Raw genomic sequence first — 26643 nt, 5'->3', positions numbered from 1 at the left:
CAGTGTGTTTATAGAGAAGTTTCTTTAGAATAACTAATTATGCCTTCATTTGTTGTCAAAAGGGGTTTATTTATTCTCTTATAATAAATTCCACATTAATATTATATTCTTCTCTCTCATGGCAACCAGTCCATATTTAGGCATCTTGTCCAGAAGACACCTGAAGCTCACGCCAAGAAAAATAAATGAATTCTTCAAAGATCTCACACTTTAGGGCTTCTGTAGTTGGAAGAAAAAAAGATCGGATTTCAAATATCAGAATATGTGCTCTCTTGATTCCTCTTTCATATCTTCACTAAATATAGGATACATTTGATATTATATGAGATCAACCAATCTAAATACAATTAAATTCTTTGGATTTAGCATTAGAGAGAGAAAGGCCAACATTGTTTGTAAATGCCAAACACAGGAGTTTAATAATTTAAGGTAACAGAACAGTTCAGTCAAACTGTTCTCCTACTACCTAGACTTTACTGTTTTAATTAACTGAATCAAAAGATTTTTTTTAATATCATGTGAATCCCCAGTACTGCAGATAGTGTTTAATCATTTCAGGGCATCCATTCTGAGAAAGATAAACAAGCCCACTTTAAAAAACAAAAGGTTCTCTATAGAATCATAAACACTCCATCCTACCTCACATCAAATCTCTAGTAAAGGTTCATTATTTTATTTAATGTGTTGTGAATTTTTACCTCTGTAAAAATTATAACAGTGAGAAAATTATGGCAGAGGGGGAGATCTAATCTAGCCAACCCACATCATGCCATTAGACTTCAAGCTGCCCTTAAGTATTCTTGGGCTTATGCCAAGCTACCTTTGGGAGATGTTTAGTTGATAGTTTAAGTGGTAATAGTCCTTACCCCAAGCTCGACCACCTTTGTGAAGTTAATGACAGACCACCAGGCTAGGAGGATAGAGGAGCCAGAATTCTGCTAATGTGTAGATATAAATGATAGCCAGCCATGATTCTAGAGGTCACAAGATATGCAACTTCCCCAATTACTTCAGCAGGTAATATCACTATTAGAGAACCTAAGATTGGCCTTTTGAGATAATCACTTCAGGTTTTTTGCATGTCTGACAACCAATTCGTCCATCTGGATGCAACAAACCACTCCTGAGACCCCATCCAGAAGTGACTCAGTGAAAGAAGCCAGCTTAGACTCCCTGTGATTTTATCTCTGACCCAACCAATCAGGACTCCCCATACCCTAGCCACCTGCTCACCAAGCTGTCTTTGAAAAACTCTCCAAGTCTTTGAGGAGATTGATGTGGGTAATAACTCCATTTCCTGAGCAGTGTGGCCAGTCCTGTGTTAATTAAATTCTTTCTTCACTGCAATGACATGGTCTCTGTGGCAATTGATTTTGTTTGTGCAGTGGGCAGGAAGACCTCATTAGGCTAAAAGGCATATATGTGCCAACACAATTATTTTTCAAGCCCAAATAGAAATAATTTTTTAAATTGCCAACTTTTGATTTAAGTTCAGGGGCATATGTGAAGGATATGCAGGTTTGTTACCTAGGTAAACATGTCCCATGGTGCTTTGCTGCACAGATCATCCCATCACCCAGGTATTAAGCCAAGCATCCATTAGCTATTCTACCTCATCCTCTCTCTCCTCTACCCCCAACCCTCTGACAAGCCCCAGTGTGTATTGTTCTCCAACATGTGTCCATCTGTTCTCATCATGTAGCTCCCAATTGTAAGTGAGAACATGTGGTATTTGGTTTTCTGTTCCGGTGTTAGTTTGCTAAGGATAATGGCCTCCAACTCTATCCATGTCCCTGCAAAAGACATGAGCTCATTCCTTTTTCTGGCTGCATAGTATTCCACGGTGTATATGTACCACATTTTCTTTATCCAGTCTATCCTTGATGGGCATTTAGGTTGCTTCCATGTTTTTGCTATTGTGAATAGTGCTGCAATAAACACATATATGCATGTGTCTTTATAACAGAATGATTTATATTTCTTTGCGTATATACGCAAAGTAAAGGAATTGCTGGGTCAAATGGTATTTATGCCTTTGGGTCTTTAAAAAGTCACCACACTGTTTCCACAATGGTTGAACTAATTTACACTCCCAACAACAGTGTAAAAGCATTAATTTTTTCCACAACCTCACCAGCATCTGTTGTTTTATTGGCTTTTTTAGTAATACCCAGTCTGGCTGGTGTGAAATGGTATCTCACTGTGCTTGTGATTGGCATTTCTCTAATGATCAGTGATGTTGAGCTTTTCTTCATATATTTGTCAGCTGCATGTATGTCTTCTTTTGAGAAGTTTCTGTTCATGTCCTTTGCCCACTTTTTAATAAGTTTTTTTTTTGGTTTTCTGGTAAATTTGTTTAAGTTCCTTATGGCTGCTGGACATTAGACCTTTGTCAAATGGATAGATTGGAAAAATTTTCTCCTATTCTGTAGGTTGCCTGTTTATTCTGTTGATAGTTTCCTTTGCTGTACAGAAGCTCTTTCATTTAATTAGATCCCATCTGTCAATTTTTGCTTTGTTATAATTGCTTTTGGTGTCCTCATCAAGAAATCTTTGCCAATGTCTATGCCCTGAATGGTATTTTCTGGGTTGTCTTCTAAGGTTTTTATAGTTGGAGTTTTACATTTAAGTCTTTGATCCATCCTGAGTTGAGTTTTGTGTATGGCGTAAGAAAGGTGTATTTGTTCATTTTCACACTGCTATAGAGAACTACCTGAGACTGGGTAATTTATAAACAAAAGAGGCTTAATTGATTCACAGTTCCACATGGGTGAGCAGACCTCAGGAAATTTACAATCATGGCAGAAGGTGAAGGAGAAGCAAGGCACATCCGACATGGTGGCAGGAAAGAGAGCAAGGGAAAGAAGTGTCACACTTTTAAACCATCAGATATTGTGAGACTCACTATCATGAGAACAGCAAAGGGGACATTGTCCCTAGGATCTATTCACCTCCCACCAAGTCCCTTCCTTGACACCTGGGGATTACAATTTGAATTACAATTTGAGATGAGATTTGGGTGGAGACACAGAGCCAAATCATATCATTCTGCCCCTGGCAACTCCCAAATCTCATATCCTTTCCACATTTCAAAACACAATTATGCCTTTCCAACAGTCCACCAAAGTCTTAACTCATCCCGGCATTAACCCAAAAGTCTAAATCCAAAGTCTCATCAGAGACAAGGCAAGTCCCTTTCACTCATGAGCCTGTAAAATTAAAAGCAAGTTAGTTACATCCAAGATACAGTGGGGGTACAACAAACATTGGGTAAATATTTCTGTTCCAAATGGGTAAAACTGGCCAAAACAAGGGGCCACAGGTCCTTCGTTTTCAAGTCTGAAACCAGAGGACACTCATTAAAGCTTAACACTTCAAAATAACTTCCTTTGGCTCCATGTCTCACATCCAGTGCACACTGATACAAGGAGTAGGCTCCCAATTGGGCAGCTCTGCCTCTATGGCTCTGCAGGGTATAGCCCCCACAACTGCTTTCACGGGCTGGCATTGAGTGCCTGTGGCTTTTCTAGGTACATGAGGCGAGCTGTCGGTGGAGCCACCATTCTGGGGTCTGGCGGATGGTGGCTTTCTTCTCACAACTCCACTAGGCAGTGCCCCAGTGAGGACTTTGTGTAGGGCCTCCGACCCCACAATCCCCCTCTGCATTGCCCTACTAGAGGTTCTCCATGAGGGTTCTGCCCCTGCATCAAACTTCTGCCAGAACATCCAGGTATTTCCACACATCCTTTGAAATCTAGGCAGAGGCTCCCAAAGCTCAACTCTTGTCTTCTGCACACCCACAGGCCCACCACCACATGGGAGTGCCAAGGCTAGGGGTTTGTATCTTCTGAGGCATGGCCCAAGCTGTACGTTGGCTCCTTTTAGTCACAACTAGAGCTGGAGCAGCTGAGATGCAGGACATCAGGTCCTGAGACTGCACAGAGAAGCAGGGACCTGGGGTTGGCTCACAAAACCATTTTTTCCTCCTAGGCTTCTGGGTCTGTGATGGGAGGGGCTTCCATGAAGATCTCTGGCATGCCCTGGAGATATTTTCCCATTTGTCTTGGCTATTAACATTTGACTCCTAATTACTTATGCAAATTTCAGTAGCAGACTTGAATTTCTCCCCAGAAAATGGGTTTTTCTTTTCTATGTATGGTAAGGCTGCAAATATTCCAAACCTTTATGCTCTGCTTCTTTTTTAAACTTAAGTTCCAATTTCAAACCATCTCTTTGTTAGTGTATATAACTGCACACTTTCAGAAAAAAACAGGTCACCTCTTGAATGCTTTGCTGCTTAGAAATTTCTTCCGCCAGATACCTTAAAACAGCTCTTTCAAGTTCAAAGTTCCACAGATCTCTAGGACAGGGGCAAAATGCTGCCAGATTCTTTGCTAACACATAGCAAGAGTCACCTTTGCTTCAGTTCCCAATAAGTTCCTCATCTCCATCTGAGACCACCTCAGCCTGGACTTTATTGTCCATATCACTGTCAGCATTTTGGTCAAAGTCATTCAACAAGTCTTTAGGAAGTTCCAAACTTTGCTACATCTTCCTGTCTTCTTCTGAGCCCTCCTAACTCTTCTAATCTCTGTTTCCTACTTCCAAAGTAGCTTCCACATTTTCGGGTATCTCTATAGCAGCACCCCAGTCTACCATTACCAATTTACTGTATTAGTCTCTTCTCACACTGCTACTAAAGACATACACTTAGAATAATTATTTGAGGTTATGACCACTATATTCCTCATTTAACAAGGTGGCTGATTTTAAACTTGGCCATCTGATTCCAGAGAAGCTGACGTTAACCATAACACAATATTGGTTCCCAGATGAGTACCTGCAAATTGTTCTTTCTCCCTCTTGTCTTCCTCTCTCTTTCTCTTTCCAACATTGTTTATACTTTTTCTACTATCTGTTTATCCCCACACCCAAAGCCAAGTACTTGAATGCATCCTTAAGTGGAATCTTCAAAGGCATCGAGGTTTTAAGCAAATATCCTGGCTTCAGTCTGATGGGTGACATCAGACTGATATTGTGAATCTTCAAGTGAGGCTTTGAAGCCTTAATTTCTGCAAAACATGGTATTTCTAAGACTAAAATTTTTTATTCTTGCTAATATTGACTGCCTATTATGCTAATATCAATCTTTTATTAAAAAAAAAACTCTTTTCACAGAAATGGGGAAAGTAGAGAAAAAGGAATAAGAGAGAAAAAAATTTTTTATCCTGTTACAATATCTGATGACAAGTTCTTGGGTTGGCATCTTAGCCTTATGATGCTTAAGAAGTCCAATCTCAGATTTCTTATTAAAGCTCCAGTGAAGCCAACTTAAAAAGAGCCTTTATGGTTAATCACTACTCTTGCTACGCTTATGTAAATAATCAGGACATGATGACAGTAGACTTAGTTTGTAAACAAATTATTCTTACTGCAACTAACTTTGGCACAGTAGGGGTGACTATGGAGAGAAAAATTATGTTCCAATAGAAAACTATAGTATACTTCTTATTAGACTCTACTCCTGTTTATTGTCTTCGAGGTTTTGCTATCTACCTGTAAACTTCAACTGACCCTGAATTCTAGTATTTGGCTGAGACTTTGCTAAGGCTCTTAAAACTAACATTTTAAATTTTCTTCTACCTTTCTGACATGGAATCACTAAAAGTAAAGACTTCCTCTTTACTAAAGCCCTGTGAGCTAAAACTGGACAACTTGATATAAACTGCAGAGAAATCATCGTAACAGCTCATGTATGGACAACCTTCATGATTATTGCTGTGTGGGCCACTCAGCCATCACTGGAGGTATTCAAACTGCAACAGATGCTTTAAGACAAGCATTTAAAAACTTTGACTGGCTGCTTTCCAAACTAAAAAACTAGGTTATAATTAGTTCTAACTATTAACCTTTTCCTTTTGTTTTTATAAAAATGCCCTGGGTCAGGGGATAATCCACCAACTCAGTTTCTGGATTGTGAAACTGCGTGGGAAAGTTTTAAACAGGAATATGGTAATGCTCAAGGTACAATACCCCAAAATACGACTCTAGAAGAACAGAATATGCCACCTCAAAATCTTTGGCATTATTATTTTGAGAAACACCAGACACAGGATTGGCCCTAAAAAGTTACTTTTTTAGAGAGAGAAATTTATATCTGTAAAAGAAATCTTTATTTGTAAGGGTCTTTCTCCCTGTATCAGGAAGAAAGGGACACTAAATCACTAATGACTCTTACACAAAATAGAAAAGGTTTTGACTTAAATTTGCATAATCATCCTTATCTGTTGCAGATGGTGACTCTCCAGGGCCAGTGTCAGATGGGTGACAAAAAGAATTTACCAATACAGTTGGAGATGATAAAGACAGATTTATTAGAGAAAGTAGGAAGATACATTGTGAGAAAGCAATGGGCAAATCAGCAAGAGGAGCTGACTACCAAGAGACAAAGGCTTGTTGGTGATTTTATAGCATGGTGCTTGTGCTTGCTGTGTGCTGAAGCGGCATTTGTGCAGTACAGAAAACACCAAGATTGCAGTGAGCTACCTGGCATTTTTTGATCAGCCAAGGGTCTAGTGATAGCTGGACACAGGAAGATTGTGAGTTACTTGTATAGGAGGGCTACGTGTACTGAACCATGAAGAAAGGACTTACAGCATATCTGCTTTTTCTTTTTTCTTTCCCTTGGTCCCACCAGCCTGACTCCCTTTCCCTAATTAGAACTTCCCATTACCTTTGTTTAAGATACTTTTCCTAGCCATCTCCTCTTAGCTGGATCTTTTCCTACATCTTTCTTTCTTGTTTCAAAAAACAATGGCATTAAGCCTGAAGTTTAGACTTCCTTTGAGATTTGCTCTAGAGATTTACTCATTTCTCTAGATCTTCTCCCATATATGTGTAACAATTAAGTATACATTTTAATAAGCTTCTGCCTTTAATCTGTCTTTTGTTACAAGAAGTTTCATTTAAGAACTACAGAGTAGAGAGAAAATTAGTTTTTCTTCTCTATAAGAACGATAAACAAAATGAAATAAATTCACAAAAACAATTAAATCATAACTAAATTTATGACAAATTATTTTTGAAGACATTCATAACAATAAAGGTAATGTATTGTTTTATCTTTTTAAATTTTTTAAATTTTTTTGAGCTGGGAATTGTTGACTGCCAAGTCATTAGGGAATATTTCCAAGACATTTTGTTTGAAAACTGTTGATTTGTTTCTCTGAAAGAAAAGTACAGCCACTATTGTTTACTATTGATAGGTTTGTAGGACTTTTCATTCTTTCATTTCCTTTTTGTTTGATTTGACAAATATTTATTTGAACACCAACAATACACAAGGCAAAATGCCAGGAATGGGGGGAAAACAGGACATAGAAATATGAAATATGTATTTTATATATATGTGCATATCACTTTGTTTGGAGTGATAGAGTGGGAGGACATATGCATGTATATAAATAAAGGTAACTAATGATATGAAACAATGAGTGAAATTGCAAATTACTCATAACTGTGTAGGGGAGATAAAACTTTCTATCCTCTGAAGGTTCAATAATTGAATCTATGAAATAAGCTGACAGTAGACAGATCAGTAGGAGAAAAGCTATTTTAATTATACATAGAAATCCCGCAAAATAGAGGACTTGAAGAGGGGCCAGATGATAGAAGTTTCTATAGCATCCTGAGCTAAAGAAAGGAGTAGGGGTTGGTAGTTTATTTGGGGTGGCGGGGTGGCGGTGGTGTCTATACAAGTTGTAGGAGAATAAGAGGAGGGAATGCGTGGAGAACAAAGTTGTCTTGTTATGCAAATAACATATCTCAGGGAATAAAAGTTGTCTCCAAGGACTTCATCAGAAGAAGAGGTGATGGATAGTTTGTGACAAAGTCAATCTGGAGAGTAGTGTCTCCTGTGAGTTAATCTTCCCTCACTGATGAGATTCCCAGGGAGGATACCAATGACAATTTTGTTACTTTTTGGAGGCTCTATCTTCAGGCACTTAAGGGAGTTCAGGGAGAGCCCTTTCCTGTATTTGCTGTTTCCCAAGTGCCCTCAGTTTGAAATAATTCACATATCAAAATGGCACATTTTGAGGTTTTCTGAGCCCCAACAACTGCTACTATGCAAGTTAAGTAGAAAATTACCTTGAAGCTTCTGGAAGAAAAAGAAATCCATGCTTGCCTTTAAAGAATAATCAAATTTCTGTGATAGAAGCACATAAATGAAAGGATGGCCATTTGTGTTTCCCTCAAATCTGCCTCTTAAATTCAAACAGTGTTCCATGGGAATTGTTAAGCCAATAGTATGTTGGGGGTAGATACTGCAGAGATGGGAAGAGGAGCTGAATAGTAGAGACATGTGAAACATGCAATTTAAGTAGTCAGTGCAGTTGTGCAGCATTAGAAGAACAAATTATACTATTATATAGGTGGAGTAAATTTGAGCAATCATTCAGTGTTTAAAATGTTAGTCTATCTTTTATTGCTGTATTTTATATATTGGGAGGAAAAGGCTGTGGAGAAGCCAGTTGAGGAATGATATTCTAAGTGCCTACCTGGCACTTGCTTGCTTTTCCAAATTTGGAGGGCTTCTGCCATACCACAAAAAAGCAAAAAAACTCAGGGAGTCCACTGAAGATAAATGGAGGTGGTCTTTGGCAAGGACTTTTGGTTTTGCCTTGGTTCTGTCACTATAAGTTACGTACATTAAGAAGGTCCCTTAATGTCTGAATCTGAGTTGCCTCATTTATAAAATGAAGATAATAATGTCAACACAAGGTTATTATTGAAATAAACAATTGAGAAACAAGTGAAAATGCTTTGAAAAGCTGGAAGCACATTATATGTGAATGTACTATTGCTTTGTGTTGATGACAACTTGAAAACAAACACTGGGATGTTTCCTCATGGAGGGAAACTATCTTTGGGTCATGTAAAGAAAACATTCTGAGAAATACTAGTTTAAATTCTCTGTTTTCTAGGAGCCAGTACTACAGTTTCTAAGGAAAAAAGTCATTTTGATCAAGTAGATATTATTCTTTCCTGACTAAAAGACAAGGATATACAGTTTTCTTTCACCAATGGTGCCTCCAGTGTTTTGTTACAATTTTTCTCTGTAACTATTCTGAGAATATTTTCGAGAAGTACCAGAAATTAACCTTTCTAAAATGACTCACGTGTGTTTTCTTTTAAAAAGGAGCACATGATACTACAGGGTATTAGGTCCTACTTTCAACTTTATAGCTTTCAATGCTTGCTTCATCCATCATTTATATTTGTCATTAACTTTCATGTTTCCTGAGGTAAATAGTGAAATTCTCCCTTTTCTACAGAGGCAGAAAGATGAGCAGAAAAGAGGGGATCACTCTGATATATTATTTCTGAAGTGTGAATGATGTTAGTGAATCCCATGATGGTCTAAGGCTTGGAGAAAAGATGAGATAGAGGGCAGTGCTCTTGCGATTTTCATGTCAGTCTCACTGGGATGAGAGAGTGTCCTCTTGCAGGTGAGGCCACAGAAACAAGGAAGAGCTAAGCTCTCAAGCAGCCTAATCTTCTCACTGTTCCCAGACATTGAGCCCAAGATGTTTCTGTTCTGAATATAACTGATTTTATTTCTATGCTCTGTGATTTAACTTCCTCCATTTTCTCCAACTTACTTTAAATTCAAAATGTCTCTCAGTGCTCAAGTATTAACCAGGTTATCAAGTCCTAAACCAAATCATTTGATTAAAAATGGGTGATATGCCTGACCATTTTGTTCTTCCTTCATGTTGCAGTCTTAATTTTCTAGTAGCTATTTTAAGACTGAAGGTACTCCAATAGTTAACAAATGATAGCTATAATTGGCCTCAACAGGATTCATGAGTCTCGTGGGAGGCTCTGCTTGGTGAAGGGGAAGGTCACCTTTATCTAATTTGAAATAAATTTGAGAGTCTCACAAACATGAATGCAGAATATTAATAAAAACAAAGAAGCACTGCCAAAAATATTACCCAAGGAAATCACCCTTGGCTAGTCTTCTGGGACCGATAAAATCACGTACATTTGCTTAAAGCCTGTAGGACTCCTACTGTGTCACAGCTGTGCACTTACCAAGTTTATTGACTCTGAATACAAGGTATGAGAATAAACCTATGATACAGCTTGTGTGGTGCTGTGCACAGGAATAAGTTTGAAAGAAAGCTATGGGCCTGGAATGGCAAGACAAGGGAATGAGTAGTTCTTCAGTTGCAAATGTATTTTAGATACTCAACAATGAGGTTGAGGAGAAAAGATATGAATAAAAGCAGGTACTGGTGGTGATAATTGATTTTTGAAAGAAAAACGCCAAAATAGGGGGGCATTATCTATAAACACATAATTCCAGCAATGGTAGCTATTTCAGTCTTTGACAGGGCACAGAACATTTTGGATAGCTGTTCCTCTAGGTGCTATCTCAAAGAACAAATTTATCATCAATCACTGTGGCCTATTTTAATGGACAAAGAAACAACTGAGATAGAATTCTAGAGAAAAAAAATCAGAAACAAGGGCAATGACCCAGAATCAGTCTTTTTTTATTTTTTATTTTTTTGAGACAGGGTCTCAGTCAGTCACCGCAGCTGGAGTGCAGTGGCACCATCTTGGCTGACTGCATGCCAGGCCTCCTGGGCTCAGGAGATCATCCCACTTCAGCTTCCTGGGTATCTGGAACTACAGGTGCGTGCCACCATACCCAGCTAAGTTTTGTATTTTTTTGTAGAGATAGAGTTTCACCATGTTGTCCATGCTGGTCTCAAACTCCTGAGCTTAACTGATCCTCTTACCTTGGCCTCCCAAAGTGCTGAGTTTATAGGCATGAGCCACCATGCCAGGCCCAGAATAAGTCTTTATACAGAAAAAAAAAAAAGATCCTATTACTGCTCAATTCTCCCCTTCACTCTGGCTTTCACAGGTCATGAGCCCACATGCTTTGTTATTCCTGTAAGTACACAGGATCCATGAGACTCTTTGGTTCACTTGCTGACCTAAATTCTATACTATTTGGTGAGGCTGTAAATAATTAAATAGAAATTCTTGCTTTCCCTTCAGAATTATTGAAAGATACCTCAGCTTTTTCTCAGGATTTCTGGTTTAACCATGTGGTATTTAGGAAGAAAATCTAGCTTTCTCTAGTATTGAGGAAATCAATTTACAGTAAGTATTTGGACAAAGTATTCCAAATATTGGCTCTTAATTTTTCCTTGTTCTTTTTTTTTAAAAAAGTTCAGATAGATATGCTCGTATTTTTTTTATTTTAAGAAAAAGATTTTCTTCATATAGAGGAAAATATTTTGAAAAAAAAATTTTAAATCTATTGGGAGCATCTTCACCTGTTACAATAAAATACGATACTCTGAAGACTAGAGGAGAATAAGTAATAAGTAAATAATAACTCATGGCAATTCGTATTTAGTGAGCTCCTACTATGTGCCAGGTATACAGTGGTACTTATAACTTCCAGGCATAATAAGAGCATCTGTAGTCCTTTTTATATACAAGGAAACTGAGTTTCAGATAGGAAATAACATACATACAGAAGGAGAATTGGATTTGAACCCAGAATCTTTTCATACCTAAACCTGTGATTTTCCCACTTACCTGTATTTCCTTTTCACCTAATATGTTTTTTAAGCTATGTGTAAAAACAACACTAACAGCCCAAGTTTTTCTTGGAAGTGACTCATTTGAGATGATTCTTTACACTCTCCCTTGTCGCTACTGGTATGCAGTGTCACCCTGGATCAAACACCTTCAAGCATCAAATCAAATTCTTTAGCTTATTCAGATTTCTAGCCTTCATCCCTCCTACCTCTAGCTCTCTTGGTATGGCTCTGCCTTCCCTTTCTAGCATTTTCTGCTTTAATTTCCCTTTACTCAATCAGGCCACAGTCAAACCAAATGACTAGCTGTCTTCTCTTCCTCTGTACTTTCCCTCCATGCTTTTATTCAAGCCATTTACTCTACTGGAAATGCTCTTACTCCTCCCTCCCACCATATTCACAAGCCTTGATCCTGCCATCTTTCTCAGCCCAGCTCAAGTTCTTCTCTTGCTCTTGTGACTGAAAGTAATTTCTCTCTCCTGCAAACTTTTATAGCGCTCTCTTAGTATATTTCTCATGAACTCATCGCTTTTTACTTAGCAATATCATTATTAATATTTGATTCTCATTTGCCCCTCTAGACTGAATGATCTATGACTGATTCACCATTTTGTCTTCCACAGAGCCTAGTTACTCTATTGAAACTAACATAGATGTAAGAATGCTAGATTTTGTAACAAATTTTAGAAGAACACATAGTTAAATTTTAACTTCAAATGGAGCACAAAATAAGTATATTTAGATATTTGTGTATATTCAAATATTTCATGAAACATACTTACATTAAAAATCTTCATTCTTTATGTGAAATTCAAATTTAACTAGGTGTTCCATATTTTATCTTGCAATCCTCCCAATAAACCCTTACCAAGTAGTTTTTAAATAAGTGAATTGCATCTGAGTGCTTCAAATCTGCAACTATGGTATTATTAGCATTGATTGAAGTAACTTCAAATAGTTGTAAATTAAGATAGCTTTGAAAAGAATCATAGTGGTAATTTAGTCCAATCTTCTAGTTTTTTGGATTATTTTTTTAAAAAGGGATCTCTCAGAGACTTGCTCCAAATCACACAACTAACACTCAATTACACACCTCATTAAAATTGGAACCGTTAAAAATACAAAGTAGAATCATCAAAACTTCAGCAGCTACAAGGATAAAGAGAACATATGTATACTTGAACTGCGCTTCTGTATTTGCTTATTTACTCATTTTGAGGCTTGCATTAGCAGCTCTATCAGTCCTTGTTTTACTGATCTACAATTGGGGGTCCCCAACCCCCCAGCTGCACAGGCAGGTACTGGTCTGTGGCCTGTTTAGAACCAGGCCAGACAGCAGGAAGTGAGTGGCGGTGAGTGGGCATTACCACCTGCCTGAGCTCTTCCTCCCATTAGATCAGCCACATATTTGATTCTCACAGGAGTGTGAACCCTATTGTGAACTGCTCATGTAAGGGATCTAGGTTGCACACTACTTATGAGAATCTAACTAATGCCTGATGATCTGAGGTGGAAGAGTTTCATCCTGAAACCAACCCCCCAACACATCCAACCCCCATGACATCCAACTCCCACTCCCCTAACCCAACCTGTGGAAAAATTGTCTTCCAAAAAATGAGTCTCTGGTGCCGAAAAGGTTGGAGACCACTGGTCTACCTGTCTCTCTACACATTTGTACAAATTGTTTCAAATTGTAAAATCTTAAGAGTCAGTGACTGTCTCATCTGGTCACTGATTAATCTTGCCTGGTAAATGAAATGTGATTATAAAAGGACCCCCGAGATATATTCATAGAACCAGGGAAGACGTAAGTGAAATGATCTAGGTCAGAATTTTGATTTCCTGCACTTCTGGCAGCAATTTTCTTCCTTAAATTGCTGGTACTTAGGATACTCAGGGAGTTCTGTGTTACAGGCTTCTTTCCTTACAAGGCCTTCTCTCTCTGGCACTTCTTCCTTTCATCAGAACTTTCCTGTACTACTCTTATCTGCTCACCAGGTGGAAAAACAGCCCAAGAAACTAACCTGAGCAACGGTGTTAAAGGCTGACATGGATTTAATATGCTTAATATGCATCTCCTCAAGAAGTAGGTCAAATGTCATACTTTCTGTGAAGACTACTCATTTCCAAGGGCTAACTGCTTCCTCCTGGGAGATACCATCATACTTCCATCAACCCTCTAGTATAGTACTTCTTTGGCTGAAGTTTAATTAGCTGTATATAAATACACACACACAATGTCTTCTTCATATTTATACTGCCAACACCTACTATAGCATCTACTTCATAATAGGCAATCAATATATATTTGTTAAATAAATGTTTTGTTAACTTGATTCACAACAGGGGATCCCCAGGTGTTTAATAGTCAATACAATGATTCTTTAATGATTACCAGTGCCACATATTGGGAACAGTCAGTAAAGAAGTTTTTAAGGTCTTGGTCTAACAAGTAGTCTTCAATTATGTGTAGCATTTCAACCCTGAAGATCTCTTCCAATAATAGGATGATTTTTGGTTCAAGAGTGTTTATAAGACAGAGCATTATAAAAATTAAACTACTTGGTGTCTTCTAATTATTGTCTCCAACCATGCTATCTTAAACCTTTCTTTCTTATTTTCTTTAATGCCATCCTGGACAGACCGTTTAACTTTGTAGTTACTTTTAATAATTAAAACATAGATTTGTCCAGTTTAAAATAGGAGGGGAGAAGGTAAAGCATGGCACACTCTTTCACTCCTCCCTTCCCTCTTTCTAGGTCTGTTTCTCTAAAATTAGGGGCAGAAAGCAGGAACAGGAGAATCACAGGTCATCTTATAAAACCATCCACATACTAGACTGAGATGTAAGGCTTTTCTGGAATGAGCCTGGTTTGGAATTTTGGAATGGCTGTGTGCTGTCCTGAGGGCTTCTGTTGGTTTGGTGGTCTCTGTAAGGACAGAGTGTTCACTTTCAGAAGTGTCTAGTTGTCCTAAAGCTAGTAGCCCTCCATCCCTGCTGCAATCTTTTCTTCTGTGTAGGAGTTCCATCTCTTTTCCCTGTGGCTGTATGAGCTTTTCTAGAGATTTTGCATCCCATCCCAAACACTGTATCTTTTCACACAGAGCTTCGGAAATGATTGGATTTCTTCCAATTATTCTTTACTTTGGTGGCTTAAAACCCTATTACAGGCTACACTAGTAAGCTTTCTGCCTGCAGAATATCTAAATGAGAAATAAGTACTTTCCCTCATGTTTGCAAACATACTCTTCCCCCAAATTCCTTGACAAGGTCTCCTAAGGATTCTCTCATCATATTCCACTGTGCTCCAATGGGAGTTCTACAGTGGGCCTGCAGGTTCTACAGATCAGAAAGGAACAAGAAGGCAGACTCTCCCTTTTGTTGGCATCTCTATTTACCAAGATTCTCTTGCAGCACATCCCCCTCACTTGACTATCCTTTTAGCCAGCTGTTCTTAAGTAGGGTCACTAGTCCTTAGCTTGTGAGCTGGGAGTGCTGCTACAAAACTGTGCTCCAGGGTGCACCTCCTGATACTGGTATATAGCCAACTTCAGATCTGCTATGGATCTATAATACAGATTATTAAAATTTGGCTATATATCTGTTTCTTATTATTTTTTTTTTTTGTCTTTTTTATGGCTATCATCTTAAACATTTTTACCATTAGAAAACTATCACGTTATCAGAAAACTTGGGGCTTGGGCACATTTTAATCATTTCTAAACTGCTATTCTGTTATTCTTATTTCAATTTTATCTTGTATATTCACTACATGCACAGCTTTAGAATTCACAAACACTGTCAGTCCTGGGTAAATCAGGATAATCCTCTGTGTGCTGTTGACTAAAACCTTACCTTCCTCTGTGAGAGACCCAAAGTGTCACCAATTCAATTAAGATTCTCCTTTTTCCCTCTGAAGATACCCAGACAGTGTTTTTCAAGAGCTCTGTTCCTAAGAAAAATAAAATGAATCACATGTACTCAGCATGTTGCACTCAAAGAGCGTTGGTAATATAAAAATAAGTAATCAGTACTCAGTTTTCAAAGGAGGTAAAAATCCAGGAATTGCATTTTGTTCTGAGGGAAGCTGGTATATTTGTCCTGGTTTCAGCCCTCAGGCTATTTATATAGATCCTGCCCAGGAAGGCCTCTGGCTCATGATGCTGTGAACCATGTTTTATGGGTTTAATTTCGTCCTCCAAAAGGGATACGTTAAAATCCTAATCCCCAAAACTTAAGAATGTGACCTTACTTAGAAATAGGGTCTTTGTAGAGGTAATCAAGTTAAAATGAGGTCATTGGGGTGGGTCTTACTCTAATATAATATGATCAATGTCCTTATTTTTTTTTTTTAAAAAAAAGGAAATTTGGATACACAAACACACACAAGAATGCCATGCAAAGACAAAGGAGGATATTGGGGTGATACATCTACAGGCCAAGGAATGCCAAAGATTTCCAGCAAACCACCAGAAGCAAGGGAGTGGCATGGAACAGACTCATCCTCACCGCCCTCAGAGGGCATCAACCTCGCTGATATCTTGATCTAGTACTTCTAGCCTCCAGGACTTTGAGACAGTAAATTTTTGTTGTTTAAGCTACTTAGTTTGTGGTACTTGTTATGGTGGCCCTAGCAAACTAATGCATTATACCTTACTTCTAATCTCCAAATTTCTGAATTATATATATTCTGAATATATAAAGAGAGCTCACTTCCCACTTTGGAACAACTCTTATAAGGGGTGAGGCTGAAACAGAGGGAAGAGCTACTGAGATTCTGATATGGGATAAGGTTCCTCAAAGTGTGGTTTTCTTGCCCTTAGATCTCTAGCTGCTATCTCTCTCTCTACCACATCCCTTTTCTAAGTCAAAAAGATGACATTGTCTAGTAAAAATTGATTCTAGTAGATCCTTTACTTATTTTCTTCCCTGAAATGAAATAATTTTCTTCCACATAAATCTAGGAGTCTACATTGGCAAGTGGTAAAATAGTTGGAGAACTTAATAATGTCTTTTCAATTTTATGTGTGACATAAAAATGAGACTTTTTTTAACATTAAAGAACTATGAAATCATATAGAAAAAGTATATAATTTTACTAAGTGGTAAATCAATACCCAAATGATTTCTAGCCCATTAATCCTTCCATTTGGTCCCATGCTAGTTAAGAATGGGAGAAGCAGAAGCCTGGAGATTAGGAAAGCACTATACTTCTGCAACTTAATGGCAAGTGAGAGGACTTTGGCTTCAAGAGTTAAAAAAATAAAATAAAAAGGAGCTTTAGTAACATATGATTGGTTCAGTAATGAGATCTGCAGCCAAAGCAATATCTAGTACATAAATCAAAAATTCTTTATACTACTCAACACTGAAGTGCAAGGAAATTTCAAAGGAAGGAAAAGAAGTAAATTAATATTTATTGACCACCTTCATTGTACACTACTTTATATCCATTATCTCATTTAACCACAGCAGCCTTACTGGTAACCATATTTTATAGAAGAATAAGCTGAGACTTAAAGATGCTTAGAAACCTTATCCAGAAAACAATGACCAGTAACTGGCAGAACTGAAATAGAAGCTTACATCTGGATCAGCCTGCTAGGATAGCGGTTGTTTTTAACTTCATGAACCATCTGCATCCTAATCACTTGCAGAGCTACTTTAAAGTGTGAGTTTAAAGTTCCTAAACCCAGAGATCCTGATTCAGTTGGTCTGTGGGGAGGGGGGGGTCCCAAAAATTTGAGTTTCAAACAAGTTCAGCATCACACATAATTTTTACACAAGTCAGCAGTACGCTATATTTTAAAAAGTTATTCTTTGAAAATGATTCTCAAGTGATTCTTAATCTCTTACATAGTTCAGATTAGTCACTTTACCATAGAAATTATGCCGCTCTAAAACAGAATAAAAATAACCCCCCCCATTTCGGTGTTTACCAGTATGTTTTCAATACAAATAATATTTATAGCAACTTAAATTGAGTTGATAGTCAACTGAAACTTGTGGAATAAATGAGCATGCAACACAAATTAGTTATCAAGAAAGTCTTAAATACTTACTGTGTGACACTATAGTCTGTGTGACACAATAAGTATTTAATAAGCTCCAATTTTGAGATAATTTAGATGAGTATAAGGAAAAGTTAGACATTGACACAGGATTGACAATGTTGTACTTTGACAAATAAAAACATTTAAATTTTTTCATCTATTATAGTCATCTAGAAAAAGAGATGGTAACTTTACATAAAATATATAGGAAGAACATAATATTAAACTGTTTTATAAACCAAATAAATTTAGTTTTATAAAAAACTTACTTCACTGTCTTTAGTTTTCTCCTCTAAATTAACAAAACTCTATCAGGAACCAAAATGGGTCAATGGATTGAGCCATGCCCATAGTTCACTGTTATGAAAATAAAAAGTTCAAAGAAGACTCAGTCTTTGACTTTAAAGGTATTGCAATTTAATTAAGATAATGAAATTTACCTGCATAAAATGACTCAAAACCAATATAAAATTTTATATAATTACTTATAGGCATACCTCAGAGATATTTTAGGTTCAGTTTCACACTGCAATACAGTGAGTATCAAAATGAAGGGAATGATACAAATGTTTTGGGTTCTAAAGAGTTCTGTTTACACTATAGTCTGTTAAGTTATAATAATAATATGTCTAAAAATATATAAATATTAATTTAAAAATACTTCATTGCTAAAAATTCTAATGATCATATGAGCTTTTAGTAAGTCATAATATTTTTGCTTATAGAGGGTCTTGCCTTGGTATTGATGACTACTGACTGATCAGGGTGGTGGCTGATAGGCCTGGTGCAGTCACTTATGCCTGTAATCCCAGCACTTTGGGAGGCTGAGGCAGGAGGATCACTTGAGCTCAAGAGTTTGAGACTTCCTGGGTAACATAGTAAGACCTCATCTCTACTAAAGTTCAAAAACATTAGCTGGGCATAGTGGTGTGTGTCTGTAGTCTCAAGCACTCAGGGGCTTAGGCAAGAGGATCCCTTGAGCCAGGGAGACAGAGGTTACAGTGAGCTATGGTGGTGCCACTGCACTCCCACCTTGGTGACAGGAAAAAAAAAAAGGAAGAGTGATGGTTGCAGAAGGTTTATGTCGCTGCAGTAATTTCTTAAAATAATACAACAATGAAGTTGGCCACATCAATTAACTTTTCCTTTCATGAAAGATTTCTCTATAGTATGTGATGGTATTTTATAGCATTTTACCCACAGAACTTCTTGCAAAATTGGAGTGAGTACCCTCAACCCTGCCATTGCTTTATCAACTAAGTTTTGTAATATTTTAAATCCTTTGCTGTCATTTCAGCAATATTCAGAGAATCTTTACCAGCACTAGATTTCATCACAGGAAACCTTTTTTTGTTTGTTTGTTTGCTTATCCACAAGAAGCAACTCCTCATCCATTCAAGTTTTATTATAATATTGCAGCAATTCAGTAACATCTTCAGGTCCCACTTCTAATTCTAGTTCTCTTGCTATTTCCTTCACATCTTCAGGTACTTCCTCCACTAAAGTCATGAAGTCATCCATGAGGCTTGGTATTAACTTCTTCCAAATTCCTATCATAATAAGTTGACATTTTGACCTCCTTCCACGAACCACAAATGTTCTTAATGGCTACTAGAATGGTGAATCCTTTCCAGAAGGTTTTCAGTTTACTTTGCCAGATCTACAAAGTATCATTGAAGCAGGTCTAGCCTTATGAAATATACTTCTTAAATAATAAGAATTGAAGTTTGAAATTATTCCTTGATCCATGAGCTGCAGAATAGACATTGTATTAGCAGGCAAGAAAGCAATATTAATCTCCTTGTAAATCTCAATCAGGGCTCTTGGGTGACTAGGTACATTATTAATGAGCAGTAATATTATGAAATAAATCTTTTTTTCCAGTCTCAACAGAGTCTCAATAGGGGGCTTAAAATATTCAGTAAATCATGCTCTAAATAGATGTGCTGTCATCTAGGATTTGCTGTTCCATTGACAGAGTGCAGGCAAAATAGATTCAGCATAATTCTTAAGGGCTGTAAAATTTTCAGAATGGTAAGTAAGCAATAGCCTCAACTTAAAGTCACCAGTTGCATTATCCCCTAACAAGAGTCAGTCTGTCCTTTAAAGATTTGCAGCCAGGCATTGACGTCTCTTCTCTAGCTATCAAAGTCCTAGATGGCATCTTCTTCCAAAGAAGGTATTTACACTGAAAATCTGTTGTTTAGTATAGTCACGTTCATCAATTATCTTAGCTAGATTTTCTGCATAACCTGTTGCAGCTTCTACATCAGCATTTGCTGTTTCACTTTATACTTTGTATTAGTCCATTTTCATTCTGCTATAAAGAACGGCCCAAGACTGGATAATTTATAAAGGAAAGAGGTTTCATTGACTCACAGTTCAGCTTGGCTGAGGAGGCCTCAGGAAACTTACAATCATGGTGGAAAGTGAAGGCGAAGCAAGGCCTCTTTTTTACAAGGTGGCAGGAAAGATAAATATTGAGCAAAGTGGGAAAAGCCCCTTATAAAACTATCAGATCTCATGAGAACGCACTATCACAAGAACAGATGAGGGAAATCACCCCATAATCCAGTTACCTCCACCTGGTCTCTCCCTTGACACTTGGGAATTATGGGGATTATAATTCAAGATGAGATTTGGGTGGAGATACAAAGTCTAACCATATCACACTTTCACCTTATGAAGATGGTTTCCTTCCTTAAGCCTCATAAACCAACCTCTGCTAGCTTCAAACTTTTCTTCTTCCTCCCGTCTTTCAGCCTTCATATAATTAAAGAGAACTAGTGCCTTGCTCTAGATTAGGCTTTGGCTTAAGAAAATGTTATGGCTAATTTGATCTATCCAGACCACTCAAACTTTCTCCCTATCAGCAATATGGCTACTCTGCTTTCTTATTATTTGTATGTTCACTGGAACAGTACTTGAAATTTCCTTCAAGAACTTTTTCTTCGCATTCACAGATGGGCTGTTAGGCACAAGAGACCTAGCCTTTGGCCCATCTTAGCTTTTGATATGCTTTCCTCACTAAGTGTAATCATTTCTAGTTTTTATGTTAAGTGAGACTTTGACTCTTTCACTTGAAGGCTTGGATGCCATTATATGGTTATTAATTGGCCTAATTCAAATATTGTTGTGTCTCAGGAAATAGGGAGGGTCAAGGAGAAGGAGAGAGATGAAAAAATGGCTGGCCAATAGAGCAGTTAGAACACACTCAACATTTACTTATTAAGTTTGTTGTCTTATATGAGTGTGGTTCTTGGTGCTCCAAAACAATTACAATAGTACTATCAAAGATTACTGATTACAGATCACTATAGTAGATATACAATTAAAAAGTTTTAAATATTGAGAGAATTACCAAAACGTGACAGAGACACAAATTGAGCACATGCCACTGTTAGCAATGGCATTAATAGGCTTGCTCAATGCAGGGTTGCCACAAACCTTTAATTTGTCAAAAACACAGTATCTTCAAAGCTTAATAAAGTGAAGTGCAATAAAACAAGATATGTTTATATGTAATTGATATGGCTTGGTTTTGTGTTTCCACCCAAATCTCATCTTGAAATGTAATCCCCAGATGTTGAGGGAGAGACCCGGTGGGAGGTGATTGGATCGTGGGGGCGGTTTCCCCCATGCTGTTCTCATGACAGTGAGTTCTCATGAGATCTGATGGTTTTATAAGGGGCTCTTCCCTCTTGGCTTCCTTCACTTGCTCTCTCACCTGCTGCCATGTAAGACATGCCTGCTTCCTCTTCCGCCATGATTGTAAGTTTCCAGAGGCCTCCTCAGCCATGTGGATCTGTGAGCCAACTAAATCTCTTTTCTTTATAAATTAATTACCCAGTCTTGGGAAGTTCTTTATAGCACTGTGAGAACAGACTAATACAACAATTATGGGAGACAGATAGTAGTTATATATAATGGGAGACCAAATAAAAAAAAAAACTCTGTATGAACTGAAGTAGAAACTAAAAGACTGATGAAAGAAGTGGTAGCCAAACTCAATTTGGCTAGGTTGAAAGAGGGCAAAGGGAAACCTAAAGGGAAATGGAGAAAGTCACATAGGGTAGAAGTAGGCTACTAAAAGTGATAGTGATATTAACCAGGATTGTTTAAGGAAACTAGCCTGATGAAAGCAGAGAGTACATTTTAAACAGTACTAGATGATTAAGTTAGATAAAAAGGTAGATTGTGATGATGTAAAAAATGGACTGCTAGATAGGAATCTGGACTTCAGTAGATATAAGAGTATTATAGTTTCTCACACAGGGAAGAATACAAAGTGAAAACATTATTTTGTACTGATCAGTAATCTTTCCTAACTTTTGGTTGTGAAAACATAGGGTCTGACATGTGTAAGTATTCAATGAATTCTGGTTGATGGCCACTGTATTTATAATTCATACAAAATCTCTGCAATACCTGCCAAGTCTTGATTTATCTTGAGATTAGAATCTTAGTTTAAATTTCTACTTTCTACTTAGCTAACCACCTTCATGGTTTGCCATTCTGCTTTCTGTCTTTAAATTTAAAATAAAAATGTAACACGGTGAAATAAAATGTACTGATTCCCCATACACTGTTACATCTGGGCTGTGGTAAGGGGAGAAACTGTGACTTCAGATAAATAGTTCAATCTAAATCAGTGTAGAAATGTTCTCTTAACACAATATAGTCTGGTTTATTCTAAAGAAATAATGTTACAATTGTGTTATTCTAACTATAAATTCCTCATGTAGAAAAATATTACTTTCTTTAAAAAATTAATCCTCAGGGTAGAATAAATGGTTAAATGTGTTTTGTTTTAGTTAATATTAACTCTAGGAGAAAATCTTCAGAAGAGCCCTAGTCAATGAACAGAACCAGAGGCAACCAGCAATCAACAAATCACTGAGCTGTGAAATGTTTAAGACAAAGGAAGAAACTAAGAAAGAACTTTATTCTCTCTTTGGAGTGATGGGAGGTTCTAGGAAAGAAAGGGATGGGAGAAACCCTAGAAGTTGCCAGAAGAATGAAAAAGAGTCAGGAATGAGAAAATACATATGTAGGACATCTCTGAAGGCCTAGGTCTGTGTAAGGCTGCCAACCCACCCAAAGGCTTATGAAAGGAGAGAGGCACATAATCCGTTGAACAAGAAAGCATAGCAAAGAAATTCAATCAAAGTGTCCAATCAACTAAATCCTTCCCCAAGAAACTGATGAATCCTTCATAGGTCAATGTTTTGTATTACTGTAGAGAAGTGGTAGAATAGAAGGCATCATGGGATACAATCCTTGCTAGGATTCAGGGATAAAATTTATACTGCCTCCACCAGTGTAAGGGTTTGAGATTAGGAAGCACAGTAGAGGAGACAGGGGCAGAGCTTCTAACATTAATTACTTGAGTTCAACTTTTGTCTTCCTGGTTTCCTAGACATATGACCTTGAGCTAGTTGTTCAAGTTTTCTTAGAGTAAATAAGATATATGTGTATGTGTGTCTGTGTGTCTATCTATATATATATTATATATATAATATATATGATATATGTGTATGAGTGTGTGTCCATATAGATATATATTTATATATGTGTATGTGTGTGTGTCCATATAGATATATATCTATATGTGATATGTCTGTATGTCCATATATATATACACATATATCTATATATGGACATACATATCTATATATGTATTTAGACATATATATATATCTATATATGGACACACACACATACACATAAATGGAATGGGAATATAAACTACTTCATGCAGTTTTTGTGATAATTAAATGAGGTAATACATGAAGATTTATGGTAAATCTTGGTATATCTTCTGCAAATATGAGCTATCATTATTATAAAGTATTGTATACAAGGTATATAAATGAAAATTATCTTAATGGATTGTCCTAGGAACAATATTTTAATTTTAAATATATATGGTCAACCTGAGTTTATCAGATTGAACATGCTTAATAAAGAGTAAAGAAAAACTGGCAGGTGAATTTTCCAAAGACCAAAGATGAAATAATATTACTTGATACTTATATACAAATGCATAGACTCAATCCCCTTTTTGAGAAAACAAGATTAGAAAAAGATATAGAAAACTTAGAAGTGATTTTCTCCTAAGGGTCCATGTTAGAAAATTTACTCTATACAGTATAAATCACTATCATAAAGATTTCATGAGAATGATAACATGGCTCCAGAACTGTGAAAAAACAGCAAAACAAAACAACCACCACCACAAACTACTTATCCCTAAACTTTTCTGATTTGTGGCAGTTATTGTGGGTTTCATTTTTAAAAAATTTCTCTTCTGCTATGGTGTGAATGTTTGTGCCTCCCCCAAATTCATATTTTGAAATTCCACTCTCAGGGTGACATTAGGTGGTAGGGCCTCTGAGAAATGATTAATTCATGGCAGTGGAGCCCTCATAAATGGGATTAGTACCCTTAAAAAAAGAGGTCCAACAAAACTCATTCATGCCGTCACTATGCGAGGGCACAGCTACAAGACGCCATGCATGAACCAGAAAGCAAGCCCTCACCAGACATCAAATCTGCCAGAGTCCTGATCTTTCTAGCCTCCAGAACTGTGAGAAATACATTTCTGTTGCTTCTAAGGTACCCAGTTTGTGGTAGTTTGTTGTAGCAGCCTGAACAAACTAAGACGCCCTTCTAAAATGTGTGTCATAAATGACTAATCTAAAAATTAGAGTGCAATCACTGCTTGAGTGACAGGTGCACTAAAATCTCAGAAATCACTACTAAAATATTCAATCATGTAACCAAAAACCACTTGTATCCCAAAAACTACTCAAATAAAAAAATTAGAATACATTAATATCAGTATTTTTCCTGAGAATATAATTAAATCCTTGGAAATAACTGGAAAATAGCACTGGATACTGTAATACCAATATTAAAGACATCCAGAATATAAAAATTGAATTTAGGTTGGGTATGTTGGCTCATTCCTGTAATTCCAGCACTTTGGGAGGCCAAGACAGGAGCACTGCTTGAGGCCAGGAGTTCGAGATCAGCATGGCCAACATAGTGAGACCCCATCTCTACAAAGAAAATTGAATTTTAAAAAGTCACATTGAACAAAAATATTTAAGAATATCCAATTTGTTTCAGCTGATAATTCCCAAGGTTCTCTATACTAACTATATTAAAATAATACAGCTTACTGTGAAAGTTGGGGAAATGATACTAGAGGGGTTAGAGCATAATAAAGCAACTTTTGCTTCCTTAGATCATGTTTAGAGCTCATGACAAATTAGTTAAGAAATAGGTACTTTATAGTTTCAAATTAAGAATTCCATGTGAGTCCTTAACCAAGATACTGTATTGCAAATGTACAGCTCAGTTCTCAAACCCACTAATAAAGATGAACACAGCTGAGAAGTCAAGTGGATTAACAACTTGGGTTGATTAAAGGGTAATAAAAAGCAGATAGCTATTTCGAATTCAATGCTATTTTTCTTCTTAAGCCTGGACTCTAAGCATGTATTCTAATGCCAATAAATTTAGAATCTAATTTTTTTCTTCCAGAACATTGTGTTCAACGTTTATCACTCTAATTGTTTACTTTTATAAAGGAAAACGAAACTTTCCAAGTATGTAATGTTAACATTAATGCAACAGCTCCACCCAGTGAATATGCTGTATATTCAAGTGTTACTGGAATTCATCATTTTCTTTAAATACTATTGTACTTTCAGAATATCTATGGCCTTAACCACTTATATAAAATTATACGCAACTCAAAAATATATAAAAGCATTATACATTTTTATTTATCCATTTATAACTACAGTTAAGATGTGCTGACACTTGTGATGAAAGGGTTTTGCATATTAAATGTTACCTATAATGTCAGCAAGCTAGAAATGTTGGCTGATAGGAAAGACATATCATTATTTCCTCTCATATGAAATGTTAGGCAGGTATAAAACAGTGACACGTTTGCTTTTGTAGATTTTGTATATATCTCATAATACAGTACATAGTTTCAAAGATTTTCTGTCTCATACCCTTAAAATAAACTGTGGTCATCATTTCACTTCATCTTGCTATTCATGGTTAGTTATTTGTAAAAAATCAATTACTATTCATAATTCATAGAAGTGAATTGAATGATGGCACCAATAATACAACCACAGAATTTGTAAATCAATCAATAATGTAATGTGATGCTTAGCACAGGAGTTTGAGGCTGCAGTAAGCTGTGATCACAGCAGCCTGGGCAATAGAGTGAGACCCTGTCTCAAAAGAAAAGCCAATATGATATAATATCGGATAGCATTTTAATATTCCACACTATATGATATTGACTAGAACATAGCTGGAGTATTGCTTTTAGTATTAAGTCCACGTAAATCAAATAGAACATGTTTTTATCATCTTTTTATTTCTCAGGAAATATAAATACATTGGAGGAAAAGGCAAAAAGAACTATACTATATTCAACTAAAAGAACATTTCTTTTTCACTCTGATCTGCTAGTTTCCCTCCTCAGAGGCTACTACTATTACTTTGTTAGATGTATCATGTCTCAAAAGGAGTTCAGTTCAACAACAAACACTGGTTGGGTGTGCAGCTTTGTACCAGGTATGGTGTTAGGCATTATAACATCAAAGGTAATTAAGAACCAGCCCTGTGTAATAGTGGAGACAGACACAAAACAGATCATTTCAATATAACATAAACTTTTATCTCTTTTTAAGTAGGCAAATAATCTCTCTCAGACCTTTCTTCTTGAGTTTCAGAATCGTTCATCCAATGCCATGTATCTGGTCACTGTCATGTGTATGTTTCACAGGCATGTTTAGCTAGGTATGTCCAAAACTGAATCACCAGTTACCTCCCAATTGAGTCTGCCTCCCTGTTAACTAAATCAGAGACTGGCATCCCATTTATCTGGGTATTCAAGCCAGAAAATTTCATTCATATTTATCAAGCA

General features: G+C 36.8%; 1 protein-coding gene across 1 annotated transcript in view; it reads right to left on the bottom strand.

Annotated features, from left to right (window-relative positions):
• Positions 1 to 15538: 15538 nt before the first annotated feature.
• The window catches only part of LOC116559966, a 16370-nt gene continuing 5265 nt past the window's right edge, over positions 15539 to 26643 (bottom strand). Inside the window, exon 3 of the mRNA XM_032291123.1 lies at positions 15539 to 15580. The gene's annotated coding sequence lies outside the window, so the exon portion shown is untranslated. The remainder of the gene's footprint in view (positions 15581 to 26643) is intronic.

The sequence above is a fragment of the Sapajus apella genome, unplaced genomic scaffold (assembly GCF_009761245.1).
Source record: "Sapajus apella isolate SASKATOON/1434 unplaced genomic scaffold, GSC_monkey_1.0 scaffold25, whole genome shotgun sequence".
Classification (NCBI taxonomy): domain Eukaryota; kingdom Metazoa; phylum Chordata; class Mammalia; order Primates; family Cebidae; genus Sapajus; species Sapajus apella.
The sequence above is the reverse complement of the archived record's forward strand: the minus strand, read 5'-3'. Positions and strand labels throughout refer to the sequence as shown.